Source organism: Pseudophryne corroboree, chromosome 2, assembly GCF_028390025.1.
Source record: "Pseudophryne corroboree isolate aPseCor3 chromosome 2, aPseCor3.hap2, whole genome shotgun sequence".
NCBI lineage: Eukaryota > Metazoa > Chordata > Amphibia > Anura > Myobatrachidae > Pseudophryne > Pseudophryne corroboree.
In genome coordinates, this window is record NC_086445.1 from 54,596,375 (window position 1) to 54,623,785 (window position 27,411).

The following is a 27,411-nucleotide window of genomic DNA, read 5'->3' on the forward strand; positions in this document are numbered from 1 at the left end:
CTCTTGCCTGCCGTACTGTGTAAAATGGGTACACTTGCCTGCCGTACTGTGTAAAATGGGGACACCTGCCTGCCGTACTATGTAAAATGGGGACTCTTGCCTGCCGTACTGTGTAAAATGGGGACACTTGCCTGCCGCACTGTGTAAAATGGGGAGTCTTGCCTGCCATACTGTGTAAAATGGGGACACCTGCCTGCCGTACTGTGTAAAATGGGGACTCTTGCCTGCCGTACTGTGTAAAATGGGGACTCTTGCCTGCCGTACTGTGTAAAATGGGGACACTTGCCTGCCGCACTGTGTAAAATGGGGAGTCTTGCCTGCCATACTGTGTAAAATGGGGACACCTGCCTGCCGTACTGTGTAAAATGGGGACAGCTGCCTGCCGTATTGTGTAAAATGGGGAGTCTTGCCTGCCGTACTGTGTAAAATGGGGACACGTGCCTGCCGTACTGTGTAAAAAAAATGGGGACTCTTGCCTGCCGTACTGTGTAAAAATAGGATTTTGGTACCTACCGGTAAATCCTTTTCTATTAGTCCGTAGAGGATGCTAGGGACTCCAAAAGGACCATGGGGTATAGACGGGATCCGTAGGAGACATGGGCACTCTAAGACTTTAAAAGGGGTGTGAACTGGCTCCTCCCTCTATGCCCCTCCTCCAGATTTCAGTTATAGGAACTGTGCCCAGGGAGACGGACATTTCGAGGAAAAGGATTTTAGTTAAACTAAGGGTGAGATACATACCAGCTCACACTACAACACACCATACAACATGGTTTTACGAAAAGACCAGTTAACAGCATGAACCAAAAACAGCAACAGGCTGAACATAACCAAAACACAACCTTTGTGTAACCAAAGCAATAACTATCAACAAGTACTGCAGAAAGAGTACACACTGGGACGGGCGCCCAGCATCCTCTACGGCAGGCATTCCCAACCACGGTCCTCAAGGCACACCAACAGTGCAGGTTTTAGTGATATCCAGGCTGCAGCACAGATGGTTAAATCAAAATAACTGAGCTACTAATTAAGTCACCTGTGCTGAAGCCTGGATATCACAAAAACCTGCACTGTTGGTGTGCCTTGAGGACCGCGGTTGGGAATGCCTGCTCTACGGACTAAGAGCAAAGGATTTACCAGTAGGTACCAAAATCCTATTTTCTCAAACGTCCTAGAGGATGCTGGGGACTCCAAAAGGACCATGGGGTTTATACCAAAGCTCCAGACCGGGCGGGAGAGTGTGGACGACTCTGCAGCACCGATTGAGCAAACATGAGGTCCTCATCAGCCAGGGTATCAAACTTGTAGAACTTCGCAAAAGTGTTTGACCCAAGTAGCTGCTCGGCAAAGTTGAACCGCCGAGACTCCTCGGGCAGCCGCCCAAGATGAGTCCACCTTCCTAGTAGAATGGGCCTTCACTGAATCCGGTAACGGCAATCCAGCCGTAGAATGAGCATGCCGAATCGTATCACAGATCCAGCGTGCAATAGTCTTCTTAGAAGCAGGAGCCCCAATTTTGTTTGGAGCATACAGGATAAACAGAGACTCCGTTTTCCTAATACGAGCCGTTCTGGCTACATAAATTTTCAAAGCTCTGACTACATCGAGAGACTTTGAATCAGCCAAGGCTTCAGTAGCCACAGGCACCACAATAGGTTGGTTCATATGAAACGAAGAAACCACCTTTGGCAGAAATTGTTGACGAGTTCTCAATTCCGCTCTATCCTCATGGAAGATCAAATAGGGGCTCTTGTGAGACAAAGCCGCTAATTCCGACACCCACCTTGCGGACGCCAAGGCCAAAAGCATGACCACTTTCCAAGTGAGAAATTTTAACTCAACCTTTCGTAAAGGTTCAAACCAGTGTGACATAAGAAACTGCAACACCACGTTAAGGTCCCATGGTGCCACCGGCGGCACAAATGGAGTTTGGATGTGCAGCACTCCTTTCACGAAAGTCTGAACCTCTGTAATGGCGGCCAATTCTTTTTGAAAGAAAATCGATAAGGCCGAAATCTGCACTTTAATGGGGCCTAACTTCAGGCCTGCATCCACACCTGCTTGCAAAAAATGGAGAAAACGACCCAGCTGAAAATCTTCCGTAGGAGCCTTCTTGGATTCACACCAAGACACATATTTTCTCCAAATACGGTGATAATGCTTCGCCGTTACCTCCTTTCTAGCTTTAAGTACAATACCCTTCCGAGCTAGGATTTGGCGTTCAACCGCCACGCCGTCAAACGCAACCGCGGTAAGTCTTGGAACACGCACGGCCCTTGCTGCAACAGGTCCTCTCTTAGAGGAAGAGGCCAGGGATCTCCTATGAGTAATTCCTGAAGATCCGGATACCAGGCCCTCCGTGGCCAATCTGGAACAACGAGTATCGCCTGAACCCTTGTTCTTCTTATGATCCTTATCACCTTTGGAATGAGTGAAAGTGGAGGGAACACATATACCGACTGAAACACCCACGGTGTCTCCAGGGCGTCCACTACACTAGCTTGAGGGTCCCTTGACCTGGAACAATATCTCTGAAGCTTCTTGTTGAGGTGCGACGCCATCATGTCTATTTGAGGAATTCCCCAATGACTTGTCACTTCTGCAAAGACCTCTTGATGAAGACCCCACTTTCCTGGATGAAGATCGTGTCTGCTGAGGAAGTCTGCTTCCCAGTTGTCCACGCCCGGAATGAAGACCGCTGGCAGAGTGCTTGCATATTTTTCCGCCCAGTGGAGAACTTTTGTGGCCTCCGCCGTCGCCGCTCTGCTCTTTGTTCCACCCTGGCGGTTTATGTGCGCCACTGCTGTAATATTGTCCAACTGAATCAGGACGGGTAGACCGTGAAGAAGATGTTCCGTTTGCAGAAGTCCGTTGTAGATGGCTCTTAATTCCAGAATGTTTATGTGCAGACAAGCTTCCTGGCTTGACCATTTTCCCTGGAAATTTTCCCCCTGTGTGACTGCTCCCCAGCCTCGGAGACTTGCATCCGTAGTCACCAGGACCCAGTCCTGGATCCCGAACCTGCGTCCCTCTAGGAGGTGAGAACTTTGGAGCCACCACAGAAGAGATACTCTGATCTTGGAAGATAGGCTTATTTTCCGGTGCATGTGCAGGTGAGACCAGGACCACTTGTCCAACAGGTCCCACTGAAACACCCTGGCATGGAACCTGCCAAATGGAATGGCTTCGTATGCTGCCACCATCTTCCCCAGCACCCGAGTGCATTGATGAATTGACACTCTTGCCGGTTTCAGAATCTCCTATACCATGTTCTGGATTTCCAGAGCTTTTTCTACTGGGAGAAACACTCTCTGCAGTTCCGTGTCTAGGATCATGCCCAAGAATGACAGCTGTGTTGCCGGAACCAACTGTGACTTTGGCAAATTTAGGAGCCAACCATGTTGTTGCAGGACTGTCAGGGAGAGTGCAACGTTTCTTAGTAACTGCTCCTTTGATCTCGCCTTTATCAGGAGATCGTCCAAGTACGTATAATTGTGACACCCTGCTTGCGCAGGAGCACCATCATTTCCGCCATAACTTTGGTGAAAATCCTGGGAGCCGTGGAAAGACCAAACGGCAACGTCTGAAACTGGTAATGACAATCCTGAACATCAAAGCTCAGGTAAGCTTGATGTGGAGAATATATTGGGACATGTAAGTAGGCATCTTTTATGTCGACTGACGCCATAAAATCCCCCCCTTCCAGGCTGAAGATCACCGCTCGGAGAGATTCCATCTTGAATTTTAATTTTTTTAGAAAGAAATTGAGGGATTTTATTTTCAGAATCGGTCTGACCGAGCCATCCGGCTTCGGGACCACGAACAGGCTTGAATAAAAACTTTCTCCTCGCTGTGATGGGGGAACCGTGACAATAACTTGCTGCAGACACAGCTTTTGTATCGCAGCGCAGACTACTTCCCTTTCCGGAAGAGAAGCTGGTAAGGCCGATTTGAAAAATCGGTGAGGGGGCACGTCTTGAAACTCCAGTTTGTACTCTTGGACCACTATTTCTAGCACCCAAGGATCCAGGGCCGAACGAGCCCAGACCTGACTGAAGAGTTGAAGACGTGCCCCCACTGGTGCGGACTCCAGCAGCGGAGCCCCAGCGTCATGCGGTGGATTTGGCAGCGGCCGGGGAGGACTTCTGCTCTTGGGAGCTTGCCCCAGCCGGCGACTTTTTTCCCCTTCCCCTACCTCTAGCAGCAAGGAAGGAGGACCCTCGTCCTTTTTTGAATTTATTAGATCGAAAGGACTGCATCTGATAAAGAGGCGTTTTCTTTTGTTGTGCAGGGACATATGGTAGAAAAGATGACTTACCCGTGGTAGCTGTAGATACCAGGTCCGCGAGGCCCTCACCAAACAAAACACCACCTTTATACGACAGAGCCTCCATAGCCCTCTTAGAGTCAGCATCACCATTCCATTGATGAGTCCATAATGCTCTCCTAGCCGAGATTGCCATGGCATTGGCCCTTGATCCCAAGAGGCCAATATCTCTCGCAGCCTCCCTTAGATAGACTGCAGCGTCCCTGATATGACCCAGTGTCAAAAGAACGCTATCCCTATCCTCGGTGTCCAAGTCAGATGATAAGTTATCTGCCCACTTTTCAATTGCACTACTCACCCATGCCGATGCCACGTACTCGTAGTGACATAAATAGATTTCAAAGTAGTTTCCTGCTTACGATCCACAGGATCCTTTAGGGCCGCCGTGTCAGGGGACGGAAGCGCCACCTTCTTGGACAGCTGTGCTAGAGCCTTGTCCACATTGGGGGTTGACTCCCACTTTTTCCTATCCTCAGAGGGGAACGGGTATGCCATAATAATTCTCTTGGGAATCAGCAACTTTTTGTCAGGAATTTCCCAAGCCTTTTTAAAAAGAGTGTTCAGTTCATGAGAGGGAGGAAACTTTACCACAGGTTTCTTTCCTTTAAACATACAGACCCTTGTCTCAGGAACAGCAGGGTCTTCCATGATATGTAACACTTCTTTTATTGCCACAATCATGTACTGAATGCTCTTAGCCAGTTTAGGATTCAACCTGGCATCACCATAATCCGAATCCGTGGCGGTATCTGTGTCTGCTTTTTGGGTAAACGGACGTTTCTGTGACCCTGAGGGAGTCTGCGTTTTGGAAAAACATCTTCCATGGATTGTCTCCATGTTTGGTTCTGAGCCTCAGATTTATCCAATCTCTTATTTAATAAAGCCACATTTGCATTCAAGGCACTCAACATATTTATCCAATCAGCAGTTGGCTGTGCCGACAGATTCACTTCCCCACACTGTTCTGTCCCCACTCCAGCCTCCTCCTGGGAAGAGCCTTCAGCTTCAGACATGTCGACACACTCGTACCGACACGACTATCACACTGGGCTATAGGGGACAGACCCACAATAAGGCCTATTAGAGAAACACAGAGGGAGTTTGCCAGCTCACACCCAGCGCCTATCCCGGTCTGAAAGTATATATAATGCCCCAGACCTGTCAGCGCTTTTTATAAATAATAATCAACACCAAATTTACTGTCCCCCCCCCCCCCCCCGTTTAGCTCCCTGTTACTTGTGACAGAAGTGTAGGAGGCCAGGACCAGCGTCTCTGAAGCTCACTGTGGAGAGAAAATGGCGCTGATTAGAGCTGGGAGGACCAAGCCCCGCCCCCGTAATGGCACGCTTATGTCCCGCTATTTTTTTTATTCTGGTGGGGGTCTGTATACAGTGCATATGCACTGTATATTACTTTTGCCAGGCTGAACTTGAGGTATTATTGCTGTCCAGGGCGCCCCCCCTGCGCCCTGCACCCAAGTAGTGCCGCTTGTGTGTGGGAGCAATGGCGCGCTGCGCGGTACCTCTGAGACTGAAGACTTATGCCGTCTTTAGTGAAGTCTTCTGTACTTCGGTTACTCACCCGGCTTCTTTCCTCTGGCTCTGTGAGGGGGACGACGGCACGGCTCCAGGAACGAGCAGCTAGGCTATACCAAGTGATCAGACCCTCTGGAGCTAATGGTGTCCAGTAGCCTCAGAAGCAGAGCCTTTAAGTCACAGAAGTAGGTCCTGCTTCTCTCCCCTCAGTCCCACGAAGCAGGGAGCCTGTAGCCAGCAGTGCTCCCTGAAAATAATAAACCTAAATAAAGTATTTTCCAGAGAAACTCAGGAGAGCTCCCCTAGTGTGTGTCCAGTCTCTCTGGGCACATAATCTAACTAACTGAGGTCTGGAGGAGTGGCATAGAGGAAGGAGCCAGTTCACACCCCTTTTAAAGTCTTAGAGTGCCCATGTCTCCTGCGGATCCCGTCTATACCCCATGGTGCTTTTGGAGTCCCCAGCATCATCTAGGACGTATGAGAAATGGGGAGTCTTGCCTGCGTAATGTGTAAAATGGGGACACGTGCCTGCTGTAATGTATAAAATGGGGACTCTTGCCTGCCATACTGTGTAAAATGGGGACTTTTGTTTTTTTGTTTCCCTGTGGTGGCCGTGATGATATCAGATGAGGCCACGTCCACTTTAATGAGACCATGCCCATTTTAATGAGGCCACGCCCGCTTGCCGGGAGCGCGCCTGCGGCGTACACATACTTTTTGTTTTTATAGCTATGGGGGGGGGGGGGGGGGCGCGCATTTTTTTAATGTCAATGGGGGGGGGGGCGCATTTTTAAATCTCGCACTGGGAGCCAAATTGGCTAGGTACGGCCCTGTGCAAACACAATAAACACAATGCAAATGTGTATTGTAAACTCCACTTGGGGCAGGGACTGATGTGAATGGCTAATACTCTTTACAGCACACTGAAGCATATGTTTGCCATATAGTAATAACAGTAAATAAATAAATGTGTGCATTATTTTCTCTAACCATCACCAAGAAATACAGTGCATCCAGAAAGTATTCACGGGGCTTCACTTTTTCTACATTTTCGTATGTTACAGTCTTATTCCAAAATGAAATAAATTAATTTTTCCCCAAAAAATTCTAAACACAATACCCCATAATGACAACGTGAAAAAAGTTTATTTTTTTGTAATTTTTGCAAATTTATTAAAAATAAAAAACTAAGAAATCACATGTACATAAGTATTCACAGCCTTTGACATGAAGCTCAAACTTGAGCTCAGGTGCATCCTGTTTCCACTGATCACCCATCACCAGGACTCTTCCTAGAGCTCAAAGAAAAAACTAAATTGGGCGCTAATGTTTAAATCAAACGCTAGCAGCACATTCCTGGGGCCTGGTTCATAAGCCTCCAATTAATTATAACAAGACAAAACAATTTGGAACAGCGCTTGACATTTAATTAAAGCTTTTTTATTTTCTATAGAATTGAATTAAAAAATGAATGTATAAATCGAAATAAAAAATAAAATTATGAAAATTATATAATTATACAATTACCGGCCGGATTTTTTATAATACACAGTCAATCCATAAAACAATTAATGTGTATAAAATACATAACTGTTGCACACAGCGAAAATTTCTCTCCTGTAAATATGTGTCTATGCACAACAGGGTGTACTCCACTAATTAAAAGAAACTACTATAATGACAGTTATACCTTCGCAGGCGTCCCTGCGCTGTAAATTGCCTCGTAAACAATCCGTTAGATTAGGAAAGAAAATTTGGTGAATTACTACCCTGATAACTGAATAGTTCCAGGCTGTCCTGAAAACGCAGATGACAGCACAATATTTGGACGGATCTTATATAATTTGTCCTTCCTTTATGCAGCGGAATATAACAGCAGTCTCTGTGTGAAATATGGGGGAGTTCGGGTGTAAGAATGTCCATATATCAGCACAATGGCATATCTCACAGCTGTTGTTTTAAGCTGATATTGTGATCCTCCCTTTATCCCCAGGTGCCGCACCAACCTCTATGTTATGAAGTGATTTTGCTCAGACGAAGGAGAGCCCTCCTTATTCCCCCTTAGCACTGGGGTCCGGACAACCGGGTACTGAGACAAATATTGTATTGGAGGCAGCAAGCGTTTCCTGGAATGATTGAATAAGCCGGCCGGCTATAACTCACTTGTTATCACATACGCGTTTCTCCGCCTTCATGTGTCCTCGGCGGCTTCCTCAGTGTGTATGCATACACACGCCGAGGACACATGAAGGCGGAGAAACGCGTATGTGATAACAAGTGAGTTATAGCCGGCCGGCTTATTCAATCATTCCAGGAAACGCTTGCTGCCTCCAATACAATATTTGTCTCAGTACCCGGTTGTCCGGACCCCAGTGCTAAGGGGGAATAAGGAGGGCTCTCCTTCGTCTGAGCAAAATCACTTCATAACATAGAGGTTGGTGCGGCACCTGGGGATAAAGGGAGGATCACAATATCAGCTTAAAACAACAGCTGTGAGATATGCCATTGTGCTGATATATGGACATTCTTACACCCGAACTCCCCCATATTTCACACAGAGACTGCTGTTATATTCCGCTGCATAAAGGAAGGACAAATTATATAAGATCCGTCCAAATATTGTGCTGTCATCTGCATTTCAGGACAGCCTGGAACTATTCAGTTATCAGGGTAGTAATTCACCAAATTTTCTTTCCTAATCTAACGGATTGTTTACGAGGCAATTTACAGCGCAGGGACGCCTGCGAAGGTATAACTGTCATTATAGTAGTTTCTTTTAATTAGTGGAGTACACCCTGTTGTGCATAGACACATATTTACAGGAGAGAAATTTTCGCTGTGTGCAACAGTTATGTATTTTATACACATTAATTGTTTTATGGATTGACTGTGTATTATAAAAAATCCGGCCGGTAATTGTATAATTATATAATTTTCATAATTTTATTTTTTATTTCGATTTATACATTCATTTTTTAATTCAATTCTATAGAAAATAAAAAAGCTTTAATTAAATGTCAAGCGCTGTTCCAAATTGTTTTGTCTTCCTAGAGCTGACCGGCCGTCTAAACTGAGCGAACAGGGGAGATGGGCCCTAGTCAGGGAGGTGACCAAGAACCCGATGGTCACTCTGTCAGAGCTACAGCATTCCTCTGTGGAGAGAGGACAACCTTCCAGAAGGACAACCATCTCTGCAGCAATCCACCAATCAGGCCTATATGGTAGAGAGGCCAGACGGAAGCCACTCCTTAGTAAAAAGCACATGGCAGCCCGCCTGGAGTTTGCCAAAATGCACCTGACGGACTCTCAGACCATGAGAAATATAATTCTCTGGTCTGATGAGACAAAGATTGAACTCTTTGGCGTGAATGTCAGGCATCATGTTTGGAGGAAACCAGGCACCGCTCATCACAAGGCCAATGCCATCCCTACAGTGAAGGATAGTGGTGGCAGCATCATGCTGTGGGGATGTTTTTCAGTTGCAGGAACAGGGAGACTAGTCAGCATAGAGGGAAAGATGAATGCAGCAATGTACAGAGATATCCTGGATGAAAACCTGCTCCAGAGCGCTCTTAACCTTAGACTGGAGCGACGGTTCATCTTTCAGCAGAACAACGACCTTAAGCACACAGTCAAGAAAGATATCAAAAGAGTGGCTTCAGCGCAACTCTGTGAATGTCCTGGAGTGGCCCAGCCAGAGCCCAGACTTGAATCCAATTGAACACCTCTGGAGAGATCTGAAAATGGCTGTGCACTGACGCTTCCCATCCAACCGGATGGAGCTTGAGAGGTGCTGCAAAGAGGAATGGGCGAAACTGCCCAAAGATAGGGGTGCCAAGCTTGTGGCATCATATTCAAAAAGTCTTGAGGCTGTAATTACTGCCAAAGGTACATCAACAAAGTATTGAGCAATAGTTGTGAATACTTACTGTTTGTACATGTGATTTCTTAGTTTTTTTTATTATTAATACATTTGCAAAAATCTCACAAAAACTTTTTTCACGTTGTCATTATTGGGTATTGTGTGTAGAATTTTGAAGGAAAAAAATACATTTATTCCATTTTGGAATAAAGCTCTAACATAACAAAATGTGGAAAAAGTGAAGCGCTGTGAGTACTTTTTGGATGCACTGTATACTGAAAATATATATATAAACAAACAGATAGGCGGGCTTCTTAGAGCAAAAGAAAAGACGTGACTCTGCCCTTAGCGCTTAACGTTGCGGTTTATTTCCACCGTCATCAGATGCAAATGGTTGAAATAAATCGAAACGTTAAGCGCTAAGGGCAGAGTCACGTCTGTTCTTTTGCTCTGAGAAGTCCGTGAGTGCCGCCTATCTGTTTGTTTGTATTGCGGTTGGAGGCTGTGGATGGCCCCCGGCACGTTGCACCCATTACTGCATTGAGTGCCGAATATCCTCTATGTATGTATGTATGTATGTATGTATGTGTATATATATATATATATATATATATATATATATATATATATATATATATGTATATGTATGTATGTATGTATGTATGTATGTATGTATGTATGTATGTATACAGGTTGAGTATCCCATATCCAAATATTCCAAAATCTGGACTTTTTTGTGTGAGAGATAGTGAAACCTTTGTTTTTTGATGACTCAATGTACACACACTTTGTTTAATACACAAAGTTATTAAAAATATTGTATTGCATGACCTCCAGGATGTGTGTATAAGGTGTATATGAAACATAAATGAATTCTGTGCTTAGATTTAGGTCCCATCGCCATGATATCTCATTATGGTATGCAATTATTCCAAAATACGGAAAAATCCCATATCCAAAATACCTCTGGTCACAAGCATTTTGGATAACTGACACTCAACCTCTCTCTCTCTTTTTCTCTCTCTCTCTCTCTCTCTCTCTCTCTCTCTCTCTCTATATATATATATATATATACACACACACACATATATATATATATATATCTCCTATATAATAGCCCTATTCTGTGACTTTGTGACTCATTTGCTAACGCTGGGCGGAGTCACAACACTGGGCGGAGTTAGTCAAATGAGTCACAGATCTGGCCAAATCTATAGGAGACTAGGAGCAGAAGCAGATAGTATGGGCATGGCACAGGCAGGGATGCATACTTCCCAGCTTTCTTCAGGAGCTTTCTTCAGGCAGAAGGAGGGACACACGCTCAGCAAAAAGGGGGCGTGGCTTCACGGGAGGGCCCCCGTTTTCGTCAGTGAGGGGGCATGCCCAGCGCTCTGTGAGCTGCTGGCATGCCCCCAGGGGCTGATTATGAGTCCGGGGGGCCCAGGGCACTTCAGACAGGGGAGCCCTATCTCATTGCTGTGCCTGCTGTGGGGTTGGGGGCGTGGCTTAATCGCGGGCTGCGAGGCCACGCCCTTTTATGCAAATTCCAGGATTTATTTATTTTTTAATGGAATTTTGGCCCCTCAGCTAGGGCTAAATCCAGAGGAGGTGGTCGCTCCCCCTACACACCCGCACAGGCAGAAGAAAGCAGGGAGACTGCTGCCTCCCTGCAACACCACAGACCTGCCAATACGCAGCAGCGTGTGCTGACTGTAGCTCAATGCTGCCGCTGTTGCTGGCATGACGGGGGAGCTTCTGAGCTGGGACAGAGCTACTTGAGCCGGGGGGCCCCCTAAAACTGTGGGGCCAACGGTACGTACCCCCTGCCCCCCCTCCCTTAATCTGGCTCTGCTGCTGGAACCCCCCATTAATCCGTACCCCCTGATGCCCCCTCTCCCTCTGTCTCCACTATTCACCGCTGCTCTGCTAAGCAGAACAGCGAGTTCAGGAGCTTTCCAACTGCCCCCCCCCCCACCCCACCACCGCGGGACACTGCGACCTGCGGGTGGGACAGCGGGACAGACCCCCAAAAATGGGACTGTCCCACGAAAATTGGGACATTTGGGAGGTATGGGGGTGTGTAAGGGGGTATGCTGTACAGACAGATGGGCACCGGCTCACTGTGTGCTTAACCCCCCACATCAGCATACTCAGCAGGGTCTCTCTGGCGCGGAGGAGCGCCACTTTCTGGCACACTCCACGCTTCTTAGCTGCAGTTTTGTGGGGCACCAGCCGCTGTGCAGGTTCCGTACTGCCTCTGTTATCTCCAGTCCCGGCAACCCCGCCGCTAGCTGCAGCGCTGCCACCCGCAGTGAGGTGCGCCCAGCTCCTTCACACACTTTAGCCGGCGGGTAGCGCTGCAGAAGTCTGAGATGCTTGCAGGCTCCGACCCCCTCCTCCCTCCAGCCGCAGCGTCTCCTGGCAGCTAACCAGTCACTCCCAGTCTCCCCTTACCACAGTGCCCAGCAGCCGCGAGGTCCGCGCCATGTGCATGCTATGACCCCCTCCTCCCTCCAGCCGCAGCATCTCCTGGGGGATAACCAGTCACTCCCAGTCTCCTCTTACCACAGTGCCCGGCAGCTGCGCGAGGTCTGCGGTGTGTGACTGAGGAGGGGGGGAGGGATGCAGACGGGCAGAGGAAGCAGGACTCCAGCCTAAGAGAGTCAGCCATGCCAAGCCTCCACCAGCAGCAGATCCCAACAGGTTGGAGTGGAACAGCAGCAGCCAGCAGCAGTGACTCCGGTAAGACACATCTGTCTGTCACCACTGTTTTGTCCCTAATACCAATCTCTCCCATGCCCTGTGTTCTGTCATGTCTCTGTCACCCCTGGCCTTGCCCTGCGACCCTTATCCTGGCCCTTTCACCCTTATCCTGGCCCTGTCACCCTTATGCTGGCCCTGTTACCCCTATCCTGGCCCTGTCACCCCTGTGCTTGCCATGTCAACCCTATACTGGCCCTGTCACCCCTGTCCTGGCCCTGCCGCCCCTACCCTGGCCCTGTCACCCCTATCCTGTCCCTGTCATTTCTGTCCTGGCCCCGTCGCCCCTGTCCTGGCCCCATCGCCCCTGTCCTGGCCCCGTCACCCCTGTCCTGGCCCCATCACCACTGTTCTGACCCTGTCACCCCTGTCCTGGCCCTGCTACTACATACCCTCCAACTACCTTTTTGGCAGGTACAGTACCCGCAGTGCCTCCAGACCTCTCCCCAATGCACCACACCTCCGCACCTTCCCCTCCACCACATGCGGCACTCCACCCCTCCCCCACACGCTGTGCCTCCAGACCCCCTACACCACCCGCGGCTCCCTCTCCTCCGCCCCTTCACCACCCACAGCACCCCCAGACCCCCTCCACCATCCTCCCCCCTTATATGTCTCCCCCCACACCTGCCCCCCTCCACCCGCAGCATCTGCAGACACCCTCCTCCATCCACGGTCCCCCCCTCACTCACCCCTCCCCCACCAATGGCACCCCCGCACCTGCCCCTCCACCACCTGCAGCACATTCCCCATCCGGGCCCCACCCCCACTTCCGCCGCCCCTCCACCCGCAGCATCTACAGACACCATCCGCAGTCCCCCCGCACCCGCTACATTCTGTACATCGTGCCCTGCAGGTGCTGTTCACGGCGTCGCCTCCTTCACCATCGCACGCCCTTTCATTATGCAATATTTAACCACTAACAAAGGAATGCAGGTAATACTCCATATAATACAAATATTGAACCCCAGAAAGGCATGCAAGGGTTAAGGGGGCGTAGCCACTTGCAACGGTGTGAAGAGCGCCCGTAGGGCGCGATGAAGCACCTAGTATATATATATATATATGTGTGTGTGTGTGTATATATATATATATATATATACACACACACACACACACACACACACACATATGTGTATATATATATATGTGTGTGTGTGTGTATATATATCTCCTATATAATAGCCCAGATCTGTGATTTTGTGATTCATTTGCTAACGCTGGGCGGAGTCACAACAGTGGGCGGAGTTAGTCAAATGAGTCACAGATCTGGCCAAATCTATAGGACACCAGGAGCAGCTGCAGAAGCAGATAGTATGGACATGGCACAGGCAGGGGTGCATACCTCCCAGCTTTCTGCAGGAGCTTTCTTCAGGCAGAAGGAGGGACATAAACAAACACACACACACACACACACACAGCGAAAAGGGGGCGTGGCTTTATGGGAGGGCCCCCGTTTTCGTCAGTGAGGGTGCATGCCCAGCGCTCTGAGAGCTGCTGGCATGCCCCCAGGAGCTGATTATGAGTCCGGGGGGCACAGGGTACTTGAGACAGGGGAGCCCTATCTCATTGCTGTGCCTGTTGTGGAGTTGGGGCGTGGCCTAATTGCGCCCCACGAGGCCACGCCCCCTTATGCAAATTCCGGGATTATTTTTTTTTTATTATTATTTTTTATGGAATTTTGGCCCCTCAGCTAGGGCTAAATCCAGAAGAGGCATACCCTCCAACATTTTACACAGAAAAATCGGTACAAATCCGAAAAAGGGGCGTGGTCGTGGGTAAATGGGGCGTGGCCGCGCCCCTTTTCCTATACTTTCAATGGAAGTTTGGAGAGCCAAAAATCGGTACAGACCATCAAAAAAAGGTACTGTACCTATTAAAAAGGTACAGTTGGAGGGTATGAGGAGGTGGTCGCTCCCCCTACACACCCGCACAGGCAGAAGAAAGCAGGGAGACTGCTGCCCCCCTGTAACACCACAGACCTGCCAACACGCAGCAGAGTGTGCCGACTGTAGCACAATGCTGCCGCTGTTGCTGGGGGAGCTTCTGAGCTGGGACAGAGCTACTTGAGCCGGGGGGACCCCTAAAACTGTGGGGCCAACGGTACGTACCGCCTGCCCCCCCCCCTTAATCCGGCTCTGCTGCTGGAACCCCCCCTTAATCCGTACCCCCTGATGCCCCCTCTCCCTCTGTCTCCACTTTTCACCACTGCTGTGCTAAGCAGAACAGCGCGTACAGGAGCTTTCCAACTGCCCCCCCCCCCCCCACCGCAGGACACTGTGACCCGCGGGTGGGACAGCAGGACAGACCCCAAAAAATGGGACTGTCCCACGAAAATCGGGACATTTGGGAGGTATGGGGGTGTGTGAGGGGGTATGCCATACTTGACCCCCACTCCTCCGCCCCTTCACCACCCCCAGCAATCTCCAGGCCCCCTCCACCATTCACCCCCCTTATATGTCTCCCCCACACCTGCCCCCGCCACCCGCAGCATCTGCAGACACCCTCCTCCATCCGCGGTCCCCCCCCTCACCCACCCCTCCCCCACCAATGGCACCCCCGCACCTGCCCCTCCACCACCTGCAGCACCTCCGGACCTCCTTCCCCATCCGCCGCAAAACACCCGTACCTGCCCCTCCCCTACCCATGGCGCCTGCGGACCCCTACCCCACCAGCAGCACTCCCGCCCCTTCCCATCCCACAGCACCTCCGGAACCCTTCACCCATCTGCAACATCCCCACACCTGCCCCTCCCCCACCCATGGCACCCCTGCCCCTCCCCCACCTGCAGTGCCTCCGGACCCCTCCCCCATCTGCATCCCCCACTCCTCTGCCCCTCCCCCACCCGCAGCACCTCCCAACCCTTCCCTATCCGGGCCCCACCCCCACTTCCGCCCCCCCTCCATCCGCAGCATCTACAGACACCATCCGCAGTAACCCCCGCACCCGCTACATTCTGTACATTGTGGCCTGCAGGTGCTGTTCACGCCGTCGCAAGGGGCTGCGCCTCCTTCACCATCGCACACCCTTTCATTGTGCAATATTTAACCACTAACAAAGGAATGCAGGTAATACTCCATATAACACAAATATTGAATCCCAGAAAGGCATGCAAGGGTTAAGGAGGCGTAGCCCCTTGCGACGGTGTGAAGAGCGCCCGTAGGGCGCGATGAAGCACCTAGTATATATATATATATATATATATATATATATATACAGCATTCATACATCTGTGGTGCCAGTGGTATTTGTGACCACTCCATTAAATAAAAAATCATACAAATTCAGCACTCACCTAATATTAACACTTCAAACTGTAATTCATCTGAATTGAGGGAATGTTAGTTCCAAAATATTGCAATAGTTTGTTAAGCTGACCAGCCCCTTCACGGCCATTCCCACCTGGTTAGTTCCTACACTGACTTTCAAAAATATGGGCATTGCTCTCAGGCATCTTTTGGATTTTAAATGCACAGTATGCTTCTATCGTGGGGGTCACTCTTTTAAAGAGACAGGAACCACACCCAAGCGTCTCAGTTAATAAACACGAAGATGTATGCGTCATACTTGCCGACTTTAAGGCTGCTCTCTCCGGGAGGGTTCCGGTATGAATGGTCAACCATGTTATCGTCGACAGTCATTAGGTCGACCACTATTGGTCGACATTGACATGGTCGACATGGACACATGGTCAACACATGAAAAGGTCGACATGAGTTTATTCTTACTTTTTTTTGTGTCGTTTTTTTTCGTAAAGTGACGGGAAACCCCAATTAGTGCACCGCGTCCCCTCGCATGGCTTGCTTTACTCGCCATGCTTCGGGCAAGGTGCCTTGCTCCGCTACTGCTGCGCTCGGCACAGATTACCGTTCCCAATCGTAGTCCACGTGGATCGTAAAGTATGGAAAAGTTCCACAAAAGATTATTTAAAAAAAAAAAAAAAACTCATGTCGACCTTTTCATGTGTCGACCACTTTCATGTGTCGACCATGTGTCCATGTCGATCATGTCAATGTCGACCAATAGTGGTCGACCTAATGACTGTCGACCATAACATGGTCGACCATCTGAACGGATACCCTCTGGGAGAGAGTTGCCAGGTCGGCTCAGCAGGGGGGCGGGCAGTGATGTGCAGAGGGGGGCGGACCAGAGTCGGAACGGGGGGGTGGCGGAGGCGGAACGGGGCGTGGCTGCGGATCGCATCATGTAAGCCATGGCTATGATGGCGCGATTCAACAAGAATAGCGTCATCGCCTGCCCGCACCGCCCACTTTACTCGCTAAGTGTAAGTGGGCGGCCGGGCAGGGGGACCCTTGAAATCGGGAGACTTGGCTGCTCTTCTGGGGGGCTGGGAGGGTCACCCAATTTTCGGGAGCCTCCCAGCCATTCTGGGAGAATAGGCAAGTATGGTATGCATGCTGTGGATTCTAGCCTATTTATATATAAGTTTTATGGTCACACTTTTTCTTGCACCCCTATTGTCCATATGTAAATTAAATGTTAAGAAATTCCACAGGTGTTTATTAACTGATATGCTTGTCTCTTTAGAAGAGTGTGACAGGGCCTAAACCCATGATAGAAGCATACTGTGTATTAAAAATCCAAAAGATGCCTGAGAGCAATTCTCAGATTTTTGAAAGTCAGTGTAGGGACTGACTAATAGGGAATGGCCGTGAAGTGGCTGGTCAGCTTAACAAGCTACTGCAATATCATACCTCCCAACTTCTTGAGTTTATAAAGAGCGCGCTATAATGTGCTCTGTGTTTATACATACCTCCCAACCAGGGCTGCCATCAGAAATTGTGGGGCTCGGGCAGGGCCGGATTAACAATGGGGCTGATGGAGCTGCAGCTCCAAGCCCACCCTGAAAAATAGGCCCACGGAATCTGCAAATGTCTTTGCTGCTGTAAACAGGATTTTTTTTTCCTGCTACGGCAGCCTGCAGCGCACCCTAGGGCCCGCCCCCTCCGGCATCACCAACACCAGCCGGACCCCCTCACCCCCCAGCCGCAGTGCCGATCAGTGGCACATGATAAATCAAGGTTTTTTTCATGTTCGCCTCCCACGGCCGTAGCTCCGCCCCCTCGCGGCATTAGGCCACGCCGCCTCGCGGCATTATGCCTTCGATCTGCTGCTAGCCTGTTGGTAAGTGAGTCCCTGCTGACAGGTATTCCAAAGTGAGGAAGGGAGATTTTTTTTTAAAAAGCACTTTTTTTTTTAGCCCTAACTGAAGGAGCTACATCACCAGGCTTCCTGGCAAAAGCCCTGGTGCCAGAACAGGAGCTCTATTGATCAGCATTGCAAATGAATTGTGGCTCTGTACTTGCATCCTCCTTCTCCCAAGGAGAGAACCGGTGGGCTGATTGGTGTGTGTGGCCGCCTGTCATCTGTGGCCCCACCTACCCCACCCACGCGTCACTAACTTAACGTACGTTGCCTTGTGCGCTGCGGCCGCCGACCGCTAACAGGTGTAGAGATCCCGCCCCCACACCACCCGGCTGTCAGGAAGAGGTCTGCACGCCGAACTCCGCTGACGTAATCGCGCATACCTCGGAGGAAGAGACTGTGCGGCTGCAGTGGATCCAGCAGGATTGGTGAGTATGAGTCTTCTCTAATCTCTGACCTCTGCCTACAAACAAAGTGCTCTTGTGATAGAGCAGTACTATCACTCCCCTCCCCCCCCCTACCCCCGCACACCCCACTCACGTCACCCCCCACCCGTGGTGTACTGTGAGTAACAGATGTTGCTGGGTGATGTAATATGAGTATCGGCTAACACTGGGCTTTGTAATGTAAGTAATACACGTCGCTGTGCGGTGTAATGTGAGTAATGGACACCTCTGTGCGGTACAAGGTGAGGAATGGACGCCTCTGTGCGGTATAATGTGAGGAATGGACGCCTTTGTGCGGTACAATGTGAGTAATGGACACCTCTGTGCGGTGTAATGTGAGTAATGGACGCCTCTGCGCGGTGTAATGTGAGTAATGGACTCCTGTGCGGTGTAATGCGAGTAATGAACACCTCTGTGCGGTGTAATGTGAGGAATGGACGCCTCTGTGCGGTACAATGTGAGTAATGGATGCCTCTGTGCGGTATAATGTGAGGAATGGACGCCTCTGTGCGGTATAATGTGAGTAATGGACGCCTCTGTGTGGTACAATGTGAGTAATGGACGCCTCTGTGTGGTACAATGTGAGTAATGGACGCCTCTGTGCAGTGTAATGTGAGTAATGGATGCCACTGTGCGGTGTAATGCGAGTAATGGACGCATCTGTGCGGTGTAATGTGAGTAATGGACGCCTCTGTGTGGTGTAATGCGAGTAATGGACGCCTCTGCGGTATAATGTGACTACGCTGTAATGTGAATAATGTGACGACGCTGTATGGTGTAACGTGTGTGACGGATGCCACTGGACGGTGTAATGTGACGCTGCTGTACACTGTCATGTGAATAATGTGACGCTACTGTGCGGTGTAATATGAGTAACAGATGCCGCTGTGTGCTGTAATGTGAATAATGTGACACCGGTGTCCAGTGTGATGTGAGTAACGGATGCTGCTGGGCGTTGTAATGTAAATACCGGATGTCGCAGAGCATTGTAATGAGTAACAGACATCACTGGGCGCTGTAATGTGAGTAACGGATGTTGAAGGGCGCTGTAATGTGACGCTACTGTGCTCTGTAATGTGAATGGGTTCCCTACGGATTGCCGGCGGTCGGGCTCCCGGCGACCAGCATACCGGCGCCGGAAGCCCGACCACCGGCTTACCGACAGTGTGGCGAGCGCAAATGAGCCCCTTGCGGGCTCGCTGCGCTCGCCACGCTACGGGCACGGCGGCGCGCTACACGCTATTTTATTCTCCCTCCAGGGGGGTCGTGGACCCCCACGAGAGAGAATACGTGTCAGCATGCCGGCTGTCGGGATCCCGGCGCCGGTATTCTGTGCGCCGGGATCCCGACAGCCGGCATACTGAAGACCACCCATGTGAATAACGGATGCCTCTGTGCGGTGTAATGTGAGCTAGGGACACCGCTGGGCATTGTATTGTGAGTAACGGATGCCGCTGGGCAGTGTAATGTGAATAACAGATGCCACTGTGCGTTGTATTGTGAGTAACGGACGTCGCTGGGCGGTGTAATGTGAGTAACGAATGCTGCTGGGTGACGTAATGTGCATAAAGGATGCCGCAGTGCACTGTAATGTGAACAATGGATGCCGCAGTGCAGTGTAATGGGAATAAAGGATGCCGCTGTGTGGTGTAATGTGATGTTGCTGTACACTGTAATGTAAATAATGTGATGCTGCTGTGCGGTATAATGTGAGTAACGGACGCTGTCGTGCGCATAGTGTGTACAATGGGTGCCTCTGTGCAGTGTAATGGGAATAACGGATGCCTCTGTGGGGTGTAATGTGACGCCGCTGTACGCTGTACTGTGAATAATGGACGCTGCTGTGCAGTGTAATATGAATAATGGACAGTGCCGGGTGGTGTAATGTGAATAACAGATGCCACTGTGTGTTGTAATGTGACTAACGGACATCGCTGGGCGGTGTAACGTGAGTAACAAATGCTGCTGGGTGACGTAATGTGCATAAAGGATGCCGCAGTGCGTTGTAATGTGACAGTGCTGTGCGGTGTAATGTGAATAACGGATTCCGCTGTGCGGTTTAATGTAAGTAACGATCGTCGCTGGGAGCTGTCATAAATAAATCTATCTACACACAGAGATGGGAGAGATGTACTAGGCCTTGAAAAGTGATACATTTCATGGTGATAAAGTACCAGCCAATCAGCTCCTGGGTGGTATTCAGTATACCGGTTGTTGGGATCCCGGCGCACAGTATACCGGCGACGGAATCCCAACACCCGGCATACCGACACCTTTTCTCCCTCTTGGAGGTCCATCACACCCCCGGAGGGGCTCATTTGCGCTCACCCCACTGTCGGCAAGCCAGCAGTCGGGATCCCGTCGCCGGTATGCTGGCCGCCGGGGACTTGGCCGCCGGCAACTCATACAACACCCCAGCTCCTAACTGCCATGTTACAGGCTGGGATTGAGAAATGACAGTTAGGAGCTGGTTGCTTGGTACTTTATCACCGTGAAATTTATCATTTTTCAAGGCTTAGTACATCTGACCCATATAATTATCCAGTAAAGGAGCGCAGCACACCATACTCATTTCTTTTACTTAAAACCGCTCAGGTTTAAATAAAAGCCGCTGAGGTTACCATACCACAAACAGACTGAGACCTCCCGCAATCAGCGCCAGGTGAACTGGAGCTACTGGTTACAAGGGGCTACATAATCTGAATGTGACCACACAGACTGATCCTTCCTAGCAGACCTTGGTCAAGGGGTTACACTCTGATTAGAACAGCCCTATTATGTATATGCTTCATTTAAGCAAAGAGGTGAAGGAGATTGAAGTGGGTAGCTATGCCCTCCTTGGTGCTAGTTGTACCTCATGGCACAGACCACACCCCCATATTAGTAGTCACACCCCCTGCGGCAGCCCACAATAGGCCCTTTGTAAATTTCAGCTCCAGGCCCATCAGGACCTTAATCTGGCACTGGGCTCGGGACTGTAAATACAGACAGCCCCCCCCCCCTCCCCCCCCCAAAAAAAAAAAATTAAATAATTCTGCTGCACTGTGCCACCCCTCTAGGATGTCACACATTGGCCCTCATTCCGAGTTGTTCGCTCGCAAGCTGCTTTTAGCAGCATTGCACACGCTAAGTCGCCGCCTACTGGGAGTGAATCTTAGCTTAGCAAAATTGCGAAAAGATTTATCTGTGCAGTTTCTGAGTAGATCGAGACTTACTCTTCCAGCGCGATCAGTTCAGTGCTTGTCGTTCCTGGTTTGACGTCACAAACACACCCAGCGTTCGCCCAGACACTCCCCCGTTTCTCCAGCCACTCCCGCGTTTTTCCCAGAAACGGTAGCGTTTTTTTCACACACACCCATAAAACGGCCAGTTTCCGCCCAGAAACACCCACTTCCTGTCAATCACATTACGATCACCAGAACGAAGAAAAAAACCTTGTAATGCCGTGAGTAAAATACCAAACTTCTTAGCAAATTTACTTGGCGCAGTCGCAGTGCGAACATTGCGCATCCGCAATTAGCGGAAAATCGCTGCGATGCGAATAAAATTACCGAGCGAACAACTCGGAACGAGGGCCATTGTGAAGTTACATATAGGTGAAGAGTTGAGGACCTACAGGAACGATCCACAGAGAGCTGATGCACAGGAAAGACTTGTTTTAAGAAGTCCCCCTTGAGCATCAGCCCGCTGTTGTTTGCAGCCTGGTGCAGCTCTCCAGGTATCAGTTTTAGGAGCCAGGGGTGGGCCCCCCTCCCAGTCCTTAATTGGTTAGCATGTCTTACCAGGTAGATGTGTGTTGATAGACACACCTGGGTACCTGCAACTTTTTTCATTTAATTAACTTTATTATATATTTAATTAAGCTATGTGCCTAAATAATGATATTTCTGAATGAGGAACAACATTATCAGGCCTTCAAAAATCTCTAATATATCAGTATAGCCCAACGGGTCCCAAGCCAAATCTCTACCCTCCTAGTGTTGTGACCTGCTTGCGCTAGAGGACTGTGACCTATATGCCCTAAACTTACTGCACACTGACTGCTTAGAAGGACGCTCCCCAGAGAATGAGGAATCTGTATCGGAAAGTGAAGAAACAGAATTAACACCCTCACTGTCAACACCTATGGATGCATTCTATTCACCAGAAGGGGTGGCAATCCATCCCCAACAACGGCTTCCACAGATACCGGTTCCCACTCTCCCGAGATGAGCCAGCTAAAGTTTGTGAAACAGTGCACCTGTGTGACATCCCTGGATGTCTACTTACCCCACTTGTTGAGGAAGTCATTACCTCAGCGAAAGTACCAGCAAGAACCTCACTATAAAACCATCTTAGGTATATGTGTGAGAAGGACCATCCTATGCCACCTATTACCATCAAGTGTAACAGACAATATAGCATCATACCCCAAGAGGCCTTAGCTGAGACCTCCAATGTAATGGCCTGGGAAAAAATGCACCATAGTATGGACAAGCCCACATGCTTACTCAACATTGAACTATTGATGTTATGATATTTAACAACAGGTCACCTATTAATGACAGAGGTCATGGTCACCATTGCAACAGTTAATCTAGAGAAAGCCACTGCCATCTTGGTAGAGGCGGCTTGCTCTAGATTACCGAGGGTACAGTCAGAAGATAACCGCTGCCTTAATATGATCAGCAATGGTCAAAGGAGTCAGGACTGTTGCAAACGCCATCCCTGTGGCCATTATATTGGGTGTGACAGAAGAGGCCGCATCCAAAACTGCATCCACGACCGCCGCAACACATGGCCCCAAAGACTGGTGCAATTTTTGCACCCTGGGCCACCCATGATTTACTGCAGATACAGACATGCAAACTCTCTCTTGGCTAGGAGCAGGGCTGTTTCTAGCCAATTTGGCTCCCAGTGCAAGATTTAAAAATGCGCCCCCCCATGACACCCGACAATGGGCGTGGCCTCATCTAAATGGGTGTGGCCTCGTCTGAAAAGACTACCTCACAATCCAGTTTTTGACCCTGCTCCAACAGATCACGACCACCACAGGAAAAAAAAATTCTACCATATTAAGCCCCACACAGTAATGCCCCCTGCACCATATTATGCCACACACCGCAATGCCCTTGATACATTAAATCCCCACACTACGGCAGGCAAGAGTCCCCTTTTCACACATTACGGAAGGTGTCCCTATTTTACACATAGAGAGAGAGAGAGAATACTTACAGAGGCGATTACCGCTCTTGGCCCGCCTCACCAGTCGCTCCTCGCGCCGGCCTTTCCATCTTCCTAACTTGGATCCCCCTCTGTATTCCGCTCGGGGGGGGGGGGTTCGCAGAGTGACGGGGTTGCGTCGTGACGTAACGAGGCACCCGCGTCATTCCGTGAAACTCCGCACTCCCGAGCGGGTTACTAGGGGAGAAATAGGAGGGGGAAGCAGAGAGCCACAGTTAGTGACGCGGCGGGCGCCCAGTGCGGTTGCACTGCTCGCCTGTCCCAAGAAACGGCCTTGGCTAGGAGGAGATCCCAAACTACCGAAATAGCTCTACACCCGGAAGGCGAGCAGGATGACCAGCAACATGTATCAGACAAAACACTGTAGTGACAGAAAAGAGGATGAGGAACAGGAAGAAGAAAGGAGACAGAAATGAAAGAAAACAAATTAAATGGTAGGAAAAGAGGACAAAGCTAATAACGCTATATATAAAAATATAACAAAACAACTACCAGGCAGCACTTTCATTTGTCCTGGGAAATTACCAGGAGACATGAGGATGTGTTGCAATTAAGCAAACCCTAATAGAGCCTTAACCCCTACCCTCAAACACTATAGGCTACCCTAGAACAGGCATAAAGGAAAATACACTAAAAGTGTCCATCAAAATGTTATAATGGGGCCACTCTCAACTCATACTTGCCTACTTTTGAAAACTAAAATCAGGGAGATTACAGTAGCATGTGCCGTGCAAAGCGCGGCGTGCCGCCATGGGGGCGTGTCAAACTCTACCCAAAGGGCGTGTCTAGTTCCACAAATGGGCGTGCCTATGCTTAAATGCTTGTTGTTGCAAGATATTTCTATATAACATTAGTAACAATATATTTTGGAAATTTTGCAAGTATTGATACTAACATTACTGCCTGAAATACAGGGTTTCTTATTTGCAATGTGTTTTCTCTGTGATATTTCTTTTCTTCTCACTCAGCACAATATGCATGGTAAATGTGATGCCTACTGTATGCAATAAATTCCAAATGCAAGTTGACCGTGTGTGAATTCATCCCTAAACATATAAGTAAATGATTATTTTGGTGTTGTAGATGTTTTATTGGGAACACTGGATTGTCTGCATCTTGTAGGCACGACCTATATTTATTGGATGTGCTATTTTCCATTCCATTGCAGCATTAACCAAATCATTACAGATACCAGCTGCTCTAATTAAACAAATGTGTTTAACTACAGAAAGATTATATTAACAACAATTCTTACACCAGCAGCAGCAGCAGCAGCAGCAGAGTCATGCTATGGGTCAGTGCACACCAGCACAGATAAGAGGAGTGTGTGATCAGGTACTGCTATCTCTCTCTCTCTCTCTCTCTCTCTCTCTCTCAGGGGATACACAAGAGGGGTAATGAGAGCCGTCAGCAGTGATTCCTGAGCAACTACAGCAACTCACTGTTCTTGCAAAGAAACTCCTTAGTGTCACCCCTGGGAGAATCTGAAGAATCCGGGAGAATTGACCTATAAAGCAGGGGATCAGGAGATTTATGACTGAAACGGGAGGCTCCCGCAGGATGCGGGAGGGTAGGCAACTATGTCTCAACTCAACCACGGCATTTAAAATGTCTCAGGATTTAAGCTCAGCCTTACGCCTCACTTCTGCTGTTCTTACTTCGTATGATTTCATCTTTATTGTAGCCTAAGTATTTTGCTTTAAATTATCTGTGTGTGAGTGTATTGCGAGTGTCAGTATTTTCTTCTTTTTTTTTCCTTTTGTCTTATTTGTTGTCAGAGACGCCGACAGCCTTGCTGGCCCTCAGTAATGGTAAGGGTGGTGAGAATGTGGCCACACACGCCGCACAGGGGGGCTCCAGTCCACTATGCGGTGGGCGGTGAGTGGCGGTTACAGCAGCGGAGGGAGAGAAGAAAGCGGTGGCGGGTGCAATCGCAACGCGATCGCTACCCCCACACATAACGCAATGGGAGAGAGGACTGACTGACTTCTGTCTTCCCAGCGCAGCACACAGCAGCTCTCTGCCTTGCACACAAAGTACCTCTGCAACAGAGGAGTAGCGGGACCTGGGCCCTCCAACAGGCCCAGGTGAAGAGTCCCTGCTCCACCCCCTTCTCGGCACCACTGTCTGTTGTAGTAATGGTGATAGGAAGGAAATGGGAACAAGGGCCGGGGGTGGGAATAGCCAGTGGCGGTTCTTGCCACGGGCAAGCGGTACTTTTGCCCGGGGCGCCGCCTTCCGGAGGGCGCCGGTGCCATCCGGAAGGCGCCGCACCAGGGCAAGAACCGCCACTGTGCCCCCCGCAGTGCCCTGCGCTTTGAAGGGAACCAGACGCGTAGCGTCTAGTTTCCCTTCAATGAGAGGACCTTAGTTGTGCGGTGCGCGATGACGTCATCGCGCACCGCACAGCAAAGGTCCTCTCCATGAAGGGAAACTAGACGCTACGGTCTAGTTTCCCTTCGTCTAGAGGACCTTTGCTGTGCGATGCGCGATGACGTCATCGCGCACCGCACAGCATAGTGGCACAGACACTAGGGGGTCATAATTGACCTCTAGTGTCTATGCTGTTCTATGGAAGAGACGTAATAACGTCTCTCCCATAGATCGAAGAGAGGAGAGCAGAAGATCGGCGGAGGGGGTCTGGATCAGGAACGGGGATGGTAAGTATTATTTTTATTTATTTTTATTTTTTCTTTCAGCGCATTGACCACGCCCCCAATTGAAGCCACGCCCCCCATATTTTGCCCGGGGCGCCACAAACCTTAGAACCGGCCCTGGGAATAGCCATGGAGAAAGGAAGAGATAGAGCAGAAGGTAGAGGAGGATGGGCAGGAGGGTGTGGAACAGTCAGTATCCCAAAATTCTACTAGCAGCAAATCAAGCTGTAATGTGAGGTATCATTATCAGAATGATGTGCTTCACATATTGTTGCTGCTGATTTATCACCCTCCACATCTGAGGATGCGGATGTGAGGTGATAAAATGGACCCAATCCGCAATGCAATTATTGATTACATTGCATGGATGTATCAATAATCGCATGCAGGGACAGAGCTCTGTCGGGGTATTTTTCATAAGAAATATATGTGCTGCCCATGTGACGCCACCAACATCGCCGCTACTGCCGCTGCCGGCACCCCCTTCCACACCGCATCAACGCCCCCCTCCGTATCATACTCACCAGCAGTGATCAGTGATCTGGTGCACGCTGCCAGCCATCGAGGCTCCCTGCTCCTGTGACCGCCGGTGCTGTAAAGTGAACGGTCGCTTTGCAGCATCACGTTACAGCACCCGAGGTCACAGGAGCAGCAGGGAGCTTAGGGGCAAATAAAGGTGTGTAGAAATACAGGATCCGCAGTGAGCCCTGTGATTACAACAGCTGAAGATGGCGTTATTATCACAGAGCTCACTGCGGTGTATTTTATAAATATTTTTTTTTTGTTTAGTACATTTTGTTTAGTACTATTTTTTCCCTCAAAAAACACTCCAAAATTGTTTTTTATAAGTGAAAAATATTTTTTCTCAAACATCATGACATCATTAGGAAGATCGCTACCATCGGAACATTGGTAACATTGTGACGCTACTTTTTACCAGTAAGACAGCTGGCAGGTACACAGGGGGTGCTGGTGGTGGCTTGGGGAGGGGTGGGGGGTTGATTTAGACTTTCCAAGCGGCTGCTATTCTCTGCAGCCGCTGGGTGGGGGTCCTGCTGTGCAGTGATCGGCAACACTGAGAGGTGAGTGCAGGGAGGCAGAGGAACCTTCCGGTCCCTCTGACAGCAGCAGCGGAAGGAAGTTTCCCTTCCTTGCGCTGTAACACTGTTTATCTGAGTGGTCGCATCCGATGCGACCCAGTCATATAAGACACTTGCTGGTATGGTCGCATCTGATGCCATCAGGCCAGGCAAGTGGTTAAAAGGGTTTGGAGCAGTTGTTAACGAAAATACATTCAGGTGAAACTAAAAAAATGAAACACCCCGTTTCACATAATTTTAGTAATTTTTTTTTTTTTTTTTTAATTATGCCCCTGTATGAGCAACGTTTAGTACATCCAAACCGCAAAGACACCTTTTACTAGGAAGGAAACTGT